This window comes from Cricetulus griseus, chromosome 2 (assembly GCF_003668045.3).
Source record: "Cricetulus griseus strain 17A/GY chromosome 2, alternate assembly CriGri-PICRH-1.0, whole genome shotgun sequence".
NCBI classification, from domain to species: domain Eukaryota; kingdom Metazoa; phylum Chordata; class Mammalia; order Rodentia; family Cricetidae; genus Cricetulus; species Cricetulus griseus.
Genome location: NC_048595.1, coordinates 250,516,073 through 250,528,818, shown reverse-complemented (window position 1 = coordinate 250,528,818; position 12,746 = coordinate 250,516,073). Strand labels below are relative to the sequence as shown.

At 36.8% G+C, this 12,746-nt stretch overlaps 1 pseudogene; it reads right to left on the bottom strand.

The window, feature by feature from the left end:
- Positions 1-4,857: 4,857 nt before the first annotated feature.
- Positions 4,858-6,347, bottom strand: LOC100763104 (annotated as a pseudogene).
- Between the last annotated feature and the right edge of the window lie 6,399 nt (positions 6,348-12,746).

Sequence of the window (12,746 nt, the reverse complement as noted above, 5' to 3'; positions counted from 1 at the left end):
CCAGGTCCTGTTAGTCACTAAGGTATCTATTCACACTGTGGCTTCATAGACTCAGAAGTCTTTCTTAGTTAGCTGGTCTTTGTCTCCTGGTCTTATTTTATTTCCATTGCAAATGACAAGGTGTGAGGAGTTCTCCCATGATATGAGGACATACACATATGTCTCATCTGGGTGCCCCCTCATTCTGGATGATGATATTCCTTTCTAGTGTTTGTTGTTGGTGGCCCCCCAGAGCTTTGTGTGGGTTTTTCTGAAGGAGGAACCTGGTCCTCATGAATTTCCCTTTTTATAATGACTTAGCCATTAGTCTTCAAAATACAACATTTTCATAAACTCCTTGTTTATTTCTAATTGTATCCCTTTAATCTTCCTCCTTGAGTCAAGGAATGAAGTACCAGTTACCTCAGAATTCTAACCGGATATTAAAGGGGGAAATATTAAATTACAAAAATAACTTTAAGTATATCCTTCAATGTATGACATCATCCATTACCTATCAAGGGAGTGCCTGGATGAATCAGTGTTCAGCAATTGATCACTCCGGTGACTGCTACCCTTGCTGCCACTGCTGCTGATAATAACTAAAGAGCATGAAGTAAAACAGGAGTGCTGCCGGCTGTGAGAAAGAGACAGGACCTAGCTGATTAAAATCAAACCTAAGCCAGGAGACACTTACCCAAGTCTCTGCTGGATCCTGAGACCTAGAGGACTGTTGTCCTATGGGGTGCAAAATATCAAACCCATTCTTCAAGTGTCTGTTTTCTTACTCACCACTGCTCAACATCACTAACAGAAATCATCTATTGTGGGGCTGTGTTATGTATAAAGCAGGCCTATTCCCAGAAATTTCGGCTTCCTGACAAAGTGTATGATAGAACAGATGGATGATTAATGTCCTCATTGATTATGATTTTGTTAAAGATAATGGACCAAATTATTAGTAATGATTACACAGCCAGTTAGAGTTGGAGTAGTAGCTATAAATCACCATAGTACCAGGCAAATTCCTTTCCTCATAATACTTTGATTATTTAAAAACACTTAAGTGAGATTCATGTCATCACACACACACATTTTGCTGTGGCAGATTTAAACTTAGTCACTTGGGGAGTAATGCCATCTCTGCTGTCTGATCAGAGTCCCAATAATTTATGTCACATCAACCTATTTTATGAATAATGGATATTGCTCTAGCTATACTGTACTTGACACAAAGCTAGAGTTATCAGAAGGATGTAATACACACCCATGCACACACACACACAAATATTGAGCATCAAGGATGTGTCAAGCATTATTCTAGGACATACATTAGCAAGTCAAAGAGAAAAGTCCTCACCCTCATGAAATTTACATTTTAGTTAGGAAAACAGGCAATCAAAAAATAAAAAGGTCAAAACATTAGCATATTATAATGCAGTGATGACAGTAAATGAGGGAAGATGTAGGAAATTCGGAAACTAAAATATTGGAGAGTTTATAATATTAGAGCAGAGCTACCAAGCAGGTCCCAATAAGACTGTGGCTATAGTATAATGGTAGAGAATGTGCTTTCAATGTCCAAGAACCCTGGTTCATTTCCCTTCAAACAGATGCACACGGAGAGAGACAAGTGTCCATGGTAAAATGAATTGCCACTTCTTTATATTGAACAACTGAAGTGATGGAAAAATTACCACAAGTGTATGGGCAGAGTTTTCTAGGTGGCTGGACCGAAATTGTGAAGAGGTGTGGGTGGGGGAATGCTGCCGATGCTTAAGACTCATTTCAGAGAGTCTGCAGTTGAGGGTGTAGGAATAGAAATTCAGGTGGGTTCTACAGGGAGGTGGAGCTGGGAGAGCTACAATAGAAGACACTGGCTGTTTCCACGGACTCTCTCTTTTTTTTTTTTTTTTTTTACTTTAGGATGAATGGCATTAAGGAATTTTAGAAGAAGGGAAGCATGATCTCATTTTATTCTTAAGAACCTCACTCTGGCAGTCCTCATGAAAACAGACAGCAAGTCAATAAGGAGAAGTGGAAGATCACTAATTACAAGCTATTACAGAGATTTTAATGTAGTTGAGACCCACTAAATTCTATTTCTATAAAATCTCTTTTTATTTTGCTTCCTTTTCAGATGGGAAATTCTAAATTTTACATCTTATATCCACTCAACACTTAACTCACTTCTAATTTATGAGAAGCAGATTTGCCATTTTAAAAATTACACTATGAACCAGAGAACTGACATAAATGAATACATACTACAGAAGCATGTTTACTTGATACATAGGACATGCATAGAGCAGGAAAATATCAATTCTTATTCACTCTCATCTGCCTAATCTTGTATTTCTCCAATCAAGCCAAAAAATGTTTAAACTCTTGGTTTTACCAAAGTATTGATGTATTCTACAAAACAGCATATATTGTCTCTTATCATAGCAATAACCCAATGGGCCAACATTAGAACTTGTTCATAGGTCATGCTATCTTTCTTATGATGTCTATTCAGTTGTAGACCATAATGCTATAATACCATCTTTTTCAGCTTTACAAGTGTGGGTCTCCAGGAGTATATGTATAGCTTTCTGTCACATCACTTTGTCAAACATGAAATTTATACTTGGAAACCATCTATGCTATTTCCCTAATTCATACTGATTGAGGGTTAACTTTTTAGCTTGAAAGCTATTTAAAAAGGCATTTGTAAAGTGTCTATCAGATGAATATTCTGAAATGTTAAGAATAATTAATAAAATATTAAAACTATGTCTTCTTTTGCAAGGATAAGACAGCAAATCAAATCATGTAGATCATCCACTGGATAGTATCTAACTACCCCTCCTACCCCTTTTATCTAGTTCATTGAAGTTGCAGAATCTATATGTTAGACTTCCCATATCATATCTGAAGATATCAAAGTTTCAGTGTAAAGGTTACACTGAAGAGTCCAGAGCAGAGAGACAAAGTAGTAGACTACAATGGTGGTGCATGCCTTTAATCCCAGCACTTGTGAGGCAGAGGCAGGCAAATCTTCTTGAATTCAAGGCCAGCCTGGTCTACAGAGGGAGTGCCAGGAGATGCTCCAAAGCTACACAGTGAAATCCTGTCTTGAAAAACCAAAAAAGGTGTAGACTAAACAAGGCTAGAAGACTGAACTGTGGAGATCGAGAGAGAAATAGATAGTAAAGAGAGAGGGCTTAGAGTCAACAGCCAAGAGAAGAAAAGAGAGCACATGGCCACAATGGCAGGGTTTTATAAGAACAGGAATCTGAGGAAGGGAAGCTCAGTAGCTGGTGAGATTCAGATTAGTGTAGAGACTGAGTAGATCTAGTAGCAGCCAGGATGCCAGCATGGACTCCATAGCAGGTACTTGAGAGAGCCTAGAGGCCAGTATGCATTTGATATGCTAATAGCCACTGCAGTTAGCCATTTGTCCTGAGTTTCTTTTGGTCCTGACAAAAATCAATCCCAACTTATATATTCTAGGTTGCATTTTTTATTTTCTGATAGAATTCTGTGAAGATATACAACTATTTTTTAAGAGAGGTCCACATCCAAAATATATGCTAATACACAAACGCATACAATTTGTACAACTACAAACATATACATGGATAAAAAGTAGACATAGAGAAAATTATATCTAAGTATATTATAAGACATCCTAGGATTGTTTTAAAACCATTGCATTTGGTTCTTCTTAAAACAATTTTATTCAAATATGATAAAATTAGCATATATATCTTATGTGCTTTATTATCTTTGTTAAATTATTTGGCACCACTTTGAGTTAAATTCATATTCATGCTTCCTTCAGAAAGCACTTTAGTATTTTTAGATTATCATGATCTTAGTCATATTAGAATATAAATACCTCTTTTTTCTTATGCTTTACTTCCAATGCTGTTTTATAACAAACTTGCTGAAATGAGCTCAATCTGGACTTCTCACATATATCATTATTATAAAATACACTCAATTTCAAAGTAATTTGAACTTTGAACTCTTCAAAGAGTTACACTGAAACAGCTTAAAATTCACAAGTTATTCTGTTAAGATAATGGAAGGAATTCAGGCAATTTTCTTTGCCTTTTATCAAAACACTCTCTAAGAAAAATCATTAGGGCAAATAATTAGTAGACTGTAGTGCTCTACTGACCAGGCTATATTATAATTCACTGTTTTCACATGAATTCTAAATGCCTTGCAGGATTGTGATTGCACAGGGAACCAGAACTGAACTGGAAATGTACATACTAAGCTCCTTGAAACAAATAGGAATGGGAAACTCACAGGCTATAACACCTTGGTGACCTCCAACCTTCACAAATATGTGACAGTGGATTTGGCAGAGTTTAGCTCTAGACTAGAATCTGGAGCTTGCTTTGTCATTTGGAGTGAAATGTGAAGTATTGGTCAGTGAAACAAATGAACACCATCAAGACAATTGGAAAATCAGTGATCAATGAAACAGCAACAAGAAAAAAATATTCCTCTGACATTAAAAAGCCTTAAGAGTATGGAATTATATTACTCTTTCAGATTTGATTATAGTTTTTGTTTTATCCACTTAATTACTTTGCTGTGAAACAAAGTTCATTTAATGTAATATAACTTTATTTAACATTCTATTTTGAAGGCAAGTTATTACCTGTGAAACATAGTACCCAAAACCACTTGTCATACAAAGAAGTATTCTTTTCCTTTTTCTTACTCAAAATCATTTTATTTAATGAAAATGATAACTGATGAGAAGTTAGTTCTGAAAACTTCACAGTAACACAGGCCTTTAACACACACCTGCATTCTGGGCACAAGCAGGAAATATACTGCCAGCACCTGGTTGACAGCCTGGGCTGTAAGAAAACACTATATAGTTTCTTCTGATAAGCTGAGGCAGGATAGGGTATGTGCTGTCTCTTCAGGGTTCTGTTTGGTCTCGTTGAGTATGCTGGCCAGAGAAGCGTCTGTTTCAGTGGCCATATCCTTCAACACATCTGGGACAGTTCCATTTTCTTCCACATCTTCCACACCAGGAAGTTCTACTGCATATCCTTTGCGAACTAATTCTAGCCCAATATCAAGTTTCTTCCCATTAATGGTATCATATTAATGGATTGTTGGCCACGCTTAGATTCCAAGCTGGACATAACTAGAGATCTTGGCCACCAATGGCTTCGAGTCAGCAAAGTGTGTGAGTCTCTCAAACTCATCTAGAGCTTCCTCTTCCCACTGTTCACCTGAGGGGGTGATTTGTGCCAGACTGCATTCTATTGCTTGAAAGAGAAGGCTCAGGAAGTCACTCCTGAGAGCCCTGAGATCCTTCAGTGGTCAATGTCCATTATCTCCAAAGTCCACAAAATAGAGGTCCACGTTCCCATTTTCCTGGGTACCAAGAATCTGGGCTCGATACCAGGAACCATCTGCAGAATAAGGTACTGCTACAATGTCTCCTACGTGCACAGTCAAGTCTTCAGGCCGACTATTGTCATAGTGCTGGGTCATCTCAATGAGAAGTTGATCCAATTGGAGGCTGTGGGAGCCAATGATTTGGATCCAGAAGTGGTTAGGGTGTTCAGAAGCAGAAACGTCGACTTCTAGGTACTCATCCTTATGGAAGATGAAGTCAGGACCGCGAACTTCAATCATGGACATCTCTGGACTATTCTGGGCACCAGATTCTCAAGACTGTCATCATTAAGTTTCTTCCAGGAACTTTCTTTTGGTCCTGCAACAACCATATCACCATCAACTTTGCGGAGAGGAACCTCCAGGGGTACAGCTGGCCCCATGCTAGAACAGGTATTTTCCATAAAGCTGCTTCACCAGCTCCACCTGGCTCCATCACTTTTTCTCTTCTCACACTGATTGGTAGTAAGTCACCTCTGATTCTTTATCACATGTAATTTTGGCTCCAGAAGCCCTATAGATAGAATGAATCATCTCGCCACCTCTCCCTATGATTCTGTCCACAGATCTCTGGGGGACTGAGAGTTGCTCAAACATTGGGGTGTTTTCTCTCAGGATGTGATGAATTGCTGCTTTTGCCTTGCACACCTGAACAGGAAAGCCACTGATAAGCCACACTAGCTCATTGCCTACATGCTCCGTGTCCGCGTACCTGTCTGTTTCCTCAGTTGTTTAATATTGGCTCCCTGCCGACCAATGATCAGCTTCACAGCCTCCTGGGGAACTCGCATCTCTATCTCGATATCATCTTCTCCAACAAATGTCAATCATTCTTCTCTGCTTTCTCTGTATTGGCCGTATAGGATGTGGACAATTGCTGCACTTGCTGGGATTCCAAGGTCCAGGGCTATTTTTTGAATAGTGGACAGGTTTGTCCATGAAGTGGCCATTTTCTGGGGTATTCTCTTGTCCTGAGTCAAGTGCCTTAGCCTTGCACCTTACTGTCCCCTCTTCCTGGTTGCTACCAGGGCTCAGCAGCCAAGGAGGCAGCTATTTTGCAGCCGCTTGCCACGCCCCCGAGGCAGGTCTGCACCAATCAAAGCCTGTCTTGAAGTCTGTCAATCGCGCTCCCTCGCTGCAGCCAATCCTTGCAGGGCAGCCTTGAGCAATGGATCAGGAGTTTCTAAGGCCAGCCTTGAATACAGAGCAGCGCCAAATCCTGCCTGAGCTACTGATGACCCCTGGTGATCAGCAGGAACTCCAGTCTTCAACAGATGGATGCTGCTGTTTCAAAGAAGTATTCTAAAGAGTTTTATTAACAAATAATTCTTTATAAATTTGGTTAACTTCTGTTGGTGTTCCCCATTGTTAGGTCAAGCTTAGTTTATTTGGTTAGGATAAGTTGGCTTATTGCTATTCACTACTCAAGGCTCTTTGCCTTCATACATGCTCATGCTTACATGTTAGATATGATTGTATATATTATATGTGTATGGGTACATATATATTTTAATTACTCTAAGTTTTATTTAGGTAAATTGTTATAAAGTGCTTTTTAAGAGAGTGAAGAGTAATGTGTATTTCACTGTTATCTTTTACCAACATTTTACAATTTTACTCTCTTTTTTTTCTCTCTAACACCTGGACTAATCTGGAACATAGGTGAAATCATTGCTGAGATATTACTGTATAGAGCTAATTTACTTGGACACTCTTTAGCCTCATGAAAGGGAGGCTATGAAACAAAGCATATGGGTGCCATTAAGCAGATCTAAATGGACATAGATATAAATGTGGATGTTCTTAACATACATGAATTGTACATTCATACACATCATAAATTTAATTCTCTTCTTTTAGAAACCAGGACATGGGAGGGAGAAGTGGCTCAGAGGGGAGGAATATGTCAGTGCCTCCTGATATCCCAGAGTACCTAGGTGCTGGTCACAGCACACAGGTGGCTCACAATTGTCTGTTCCTCTGACTCTGTGGGATCGGATTACCTCTTATTTGTAGGTACCTACACAAAGTTTCCCTGCTGATTCTAACAGTTTGTTTATACACACCCACACCCACCCACCCACCCACCGTGACACACAAATACACTCACATACACATGCACTAAAGTAAAAATTAAGTAAGTTAAAATTAAGTAAAAATAAAGGAGATGATTTACTTAATGGAAAGAGTTACTTAATCATATTCTTCATACTTTATCTTTCTTCTGTGATTAACATACTTCAAAGAATTAAAAAAAAACAACTTAGTCATATGGGAATTTTGAAAAGGTAAGTATATTCCAGCTTTCTTTAAAGCTTCCGAGTTTGGCAATAGAAAATGTTATTTTTCAGGAAGCATTGCCAGTAAACTACATTAGAAAGCTCAGAAGTGTTTTCCAGGACCCTGAAAAGAGCACTCTCCCACATCCTGATAGTGAATCCTCACAAAATTGTCAAGTGCAGAAAAAATGGATGTAGAAGATCTGGTACCGTGTCAATGGGTCACAATGATAGCTTTTAAGACATCCAAGGCATCTTTACAATTTCCAAAATTCCATCTGACATGGATGGGTGATGGTTTATGGGACACTATTCCTTATACTTAGCTAATAGATATTGATTGATCTTGGAAAAGGGGTGCCATTATCTTCATTTATGTACCCACTCTGGAGTCCTCTGACTCCAACAGATGGCTCTAAATCCATGATCACACTGATAGCCTTGGACTCCGTAAGTCACAAAACAGAACTAATAAACATGAATGTGGAAAGTGACTTCTAGGCAGGAAGGATGAGTAGACAGGAACTGTAAGAATGATCTGTATTCATTGTGTGAAAATTCTCAAAGAAAATCCATGTATGAAACCTCAAAGACCAAATATAATTAATAAAAATATTGAATACTAACTGATGCAACTCTTTGGCTGCAATTTTTCAGCATTGATTATGTTAGTAAACCTCTATGAATTAAAATCTACACAATCACTTCAATGTTCTATATATATTATAACACATTGGATAAGCCATTTTATAAATAACATTGTAGTACTATGCATTCATTGTAAAGTAAAACACTATCTTGTAGAAGTTTTATTAACTAGTATTGCTTTATCATCTTTGAATGAGTACACCAATAAATAATTGAACAAATCATGCTTTAAATGAAGTGTAATGCAGCAGACACACATATATGAGTGTAACAAAATTATTCAATGTACATATATTTTTCATATGAGGTATTATCTATGAATTTGCCTATTTTACATGTAGCAAAACAGCCTAAACCATGACCTATAGACAAATCATCTTTCCCAGTTGTAGACTTATAACCTAGCTTAAATTAGTCTCTCCAGATTCTTTTGCTTTTTATTTTTTTGTTTGCAGTGATATATAATAAATCTAGGACCCTTCACATGTTGAGGATGTGTTGTACATCTAAACTATTCCTACAACCTTGCTTCCTTCTTTTTTAAAATGGAGAAAATATTGCCTCATTCATTGCATTGTCTGACCTCACTAAATAATTCATGCTGATGAAATGCCTGAAATCTGAAATCATTTAATATGTACTAATGGTAGTATGTAAAATGTGTGCATGCACACAGAACAATGTGTAAAATTTAGCAGCACTGACTGCTTTGAATTTTCAAGTATACGGCATAAAATACATTTAGTACCTTGACAAATTTTATCACTTCTAACCTGGACCAGTTTTCTATAATGTAATAATAAAGGCTGTGAAGGAACACTAATGCTGACAGAGGCTATCACTTCTTACTACATTCACTCCTGTCAATAGGAAAACAATTCCTGTGGCTATCCCTTTTCAGAACAGCATCACCAGCTAGCTGGTGAATTCAACAATAAAGCTACTCTAAGAGAAGTGGCATTTGCCTATGCCAGAAAGAGAACACTATACTACAAAATCTAAAATGTTCCTGCAGCCAACTCAAATGGCATTCTCATGTATTCCCATTTAGAAAAAAAAAAAACACTGCAGTAAATGTTGGACATGCTAGCAGTCTTGATAGCATAGCTTCCTTCCTTTCAACCCTTGATTGGCCTTTAGCAGTCAGAGTAAGTGAGGCTGTCATCCCATCTTCCGTCCTTATGAAATTGAATTTTATGAAAGAGATGTCACCTAGAGTTTGAGAACTATGATTGACATCTTCCATATAGCTGCTTTGCACTAGTCAAAAAATAAAAAATAAAATAACTTCACCCTGAGGCCTGTGCTTGTGTCTGGGTTTCTGGAGAAGAGCAGCTCAGAGGAAAGGGAAATGGAGAAGACCTCAACGTGCGGATCACAGAGTCACTATGTTGTCCCTATTACCAACAAGAGCATCCAGGCCATCACCTTCAATTATGCTAAATATGCAGTGTAGACTTCACAGGCACAATTCCAAAAATAGTGGTGGCATTATCCATCCATTGCCTCAGCTAAGGGGAACACAGCTAATGGAATAGGGGGAATGTATCCCAGTAGTATTTTATCTTGAATTCTTAAAACAAATGTATACAAAGGCTCACAAGTACATTTTGAGATGAAAACTGAAAGCTGCCATAATATACTTGTCCCATAAGGATACACAATGCATATTTTGGACCCTTTATCAGTTTCTAACAAAAAAAAATCTACATCTACTTAGTTGACACATTTTAAATTCTCCATATGGCAACTTTAATCTGTTTATTAAGATTTTTAATAAATACTGTTTTCTCTAGAGATAAGTCATTTGCTGTAAGAAAGCAAACCCTTATGATAAATGAAAATAAGAACATTATGAGCTATTTCTGTTTTACTTTTACCAGACCCTAAATGGATATGTAAGTCAGTACTAAACAAATATGTGATGCTGTGAAGGTTGGCCACTTTCTCAACTGAGTATCTGTAGTTCCTTATTAAAATAATCAGTACCTTCATCTGTTGTGCTGTGTACCAGTGGTGTTAACCATAGACTGGCATTTGTTTATATGTGCTGGGTAAACACTGGGAGACTTGGAAAGGAATCAGAAATAAATATGTGGAACCATAATGAGGATTATCTGGTCAGTTTCTTCTGGACCATCTTAGAAGATTTTGTATCTCTCCTCCAATTTCTGATATAATATATATCATAATCAATATGGATTATTGTAGAGAACATGAAATGTGTCTTATCAGCTCATTGGTGATTCTTATTCGCAAATGTCTTTAAGACTCAGGACAAGGCTTTAGTTGGCTTAGTGTTTTAACATTTCATCAATGATTATAAAATATATGTTGTAAAACTCCACAGGTGAAGTCCTCTAAACATGGTATAGTTTTCTCTAAATTATGCATATCTGACCTGGTTTTTTATTGACTCGATCTTGACCTTATTGACATTGTTGTGCAGAGACTAGAAATTCAAGGTCTAGTGGTTACATTGCTTTTTTTTTTTTTAACTCACACCTGTAATGCACTTTGATTGATGCCTGAAAACTCCCTAGAAAAACTGTCATTTTGATATGCTCCGGGTCTTTGAGAGGTTAGTTTCTCACAGAACAAAATTATAGTCTCCACAGAGAATCAAAGCAGTGATATCTCAACTAAATGGGCCTCTCCTATGAATGTTAGTTCATTTCACACAGTTAATGGTTATCCTGAGATGCTAAACTAGCTAAATGAGTCAGCTATGAAGATTTGAAATGATTTTTACAAGTAACTTCTGACAGGTACATTTGGTTATGGTTTCATGAGAAAATGATTTGCTAACTTCATTGGTAGCAGAAAACATCACATCAACTCTTTTCAAAACAAATTTCTGACCTATCTGCGAAATCGTCTGTATCACGAATGACACTATTTGTAGGGATGGAATAATACTAATAATTATGACTACTTTGTAGGTCTCATGATGGCTCTGTGAATTTGAAAATCATAGACTTAGGGCATAAAAATAGATACAAGTTAATTTTTTGATTTTTTAATCTTGTCCCAAGAAGAAAGGACCTTTATTTTTGTTTTCATATTGAGTTAGATAAGCATGCAGTGCAGAAGTACATTCTAACGAAGTATGAATAACATCGTATAAAGAGCTAGTATGTTTAGCGGTCAATAGCTTGAAACATAGGACATTTGTGTCAGAATGCAGGGGTTCCTCTGTAATCATGATATTGAACATGCTAGCCTTTGTGAAGTTAGTATACTTCACAAAGTATACATGTGCAAAACAAGTACAATATCTGCTAAGTTTTGCATAGTTTTAGGGGAGACCCTAACTCAGAAACATTAAAGTTCTAATGTGGTGCCTACAATAAGTGTTGTTTAATTAACTAATTATGATATCAGAATTCAGATAAATTTATCCAGTGAGAGTACAGAACTTTCAAATATGATGAGGAGATGTTAAGATAAATCCATAGCATTTTTAAAAACCTCACTTTCAAATTCAACTAATATTAATGACTGTGCACTATGCTCCCATACACATGTTTCTACAATGGCCTGTGAACATAGAGAAAAAGAATAGGAAACTTTATGATTTTGTAAGTTTACTTTAATGGGGAAGAATATTTTTATTTGTGCTCATTTATTAACATGCTGTGTTGCTTTTCACAAGGTTTTTCTATTTTATTTTAAGCTAGTATAATATGCTATTCATCAGCTTGTCTCTTGATAGCATGAGTGTTGACTATGAAATGGTTTTAAATTGCTATGCAGACTGAACAGATGTGAGAAATAATAAATGATTTTGTCATTAGCACAGCTAGAATATGAGGTACATATTTAAAATTTTATTTAAATAAAATTGTTATCAAAAGTAGGAGCAAACTAAATTAACAATTCATTACTACACCTCTAAATTTCCTCAGAAAAGTATGAGTTTGCTTTAGTACAAACACAGTGTGTCAGAATTTCAAGTCACAGGAAAATTTACTTCTGTAATAAACATAGTATTGTTTCCATTTGATTCCTTTGTTTCTATATATATATATATATATATATATATATATATTCTTACAATTTGTTTTTCAAGGAATACTTTAGTCTTTTTAAAAATATTGTATACCTATTTTGTTTTTTTTATGCATGCATACTCATTCACACATAAACGTGAGCACACATATATGTATGTGGAAAGGATGCATGATGCTGGGTTCATGAGCATACATGGAGACCAGTTCTCTCCTTTTCTTCAATTATGTGATTTCTGGGCATCCAGCTCAAGTCATCAGTTCGATGGCAAAGAGCCCTTACCTATTTTTTTTTAATTTATTATGTATACAGTGTTCTGCCGTCATGTATGCCTGCAGGCCAGAAGAGGGCACCAGATCTCATTACAGATGGTTGTGAGCCACTATGTGGATGCTGGGAATTGAACTCAGG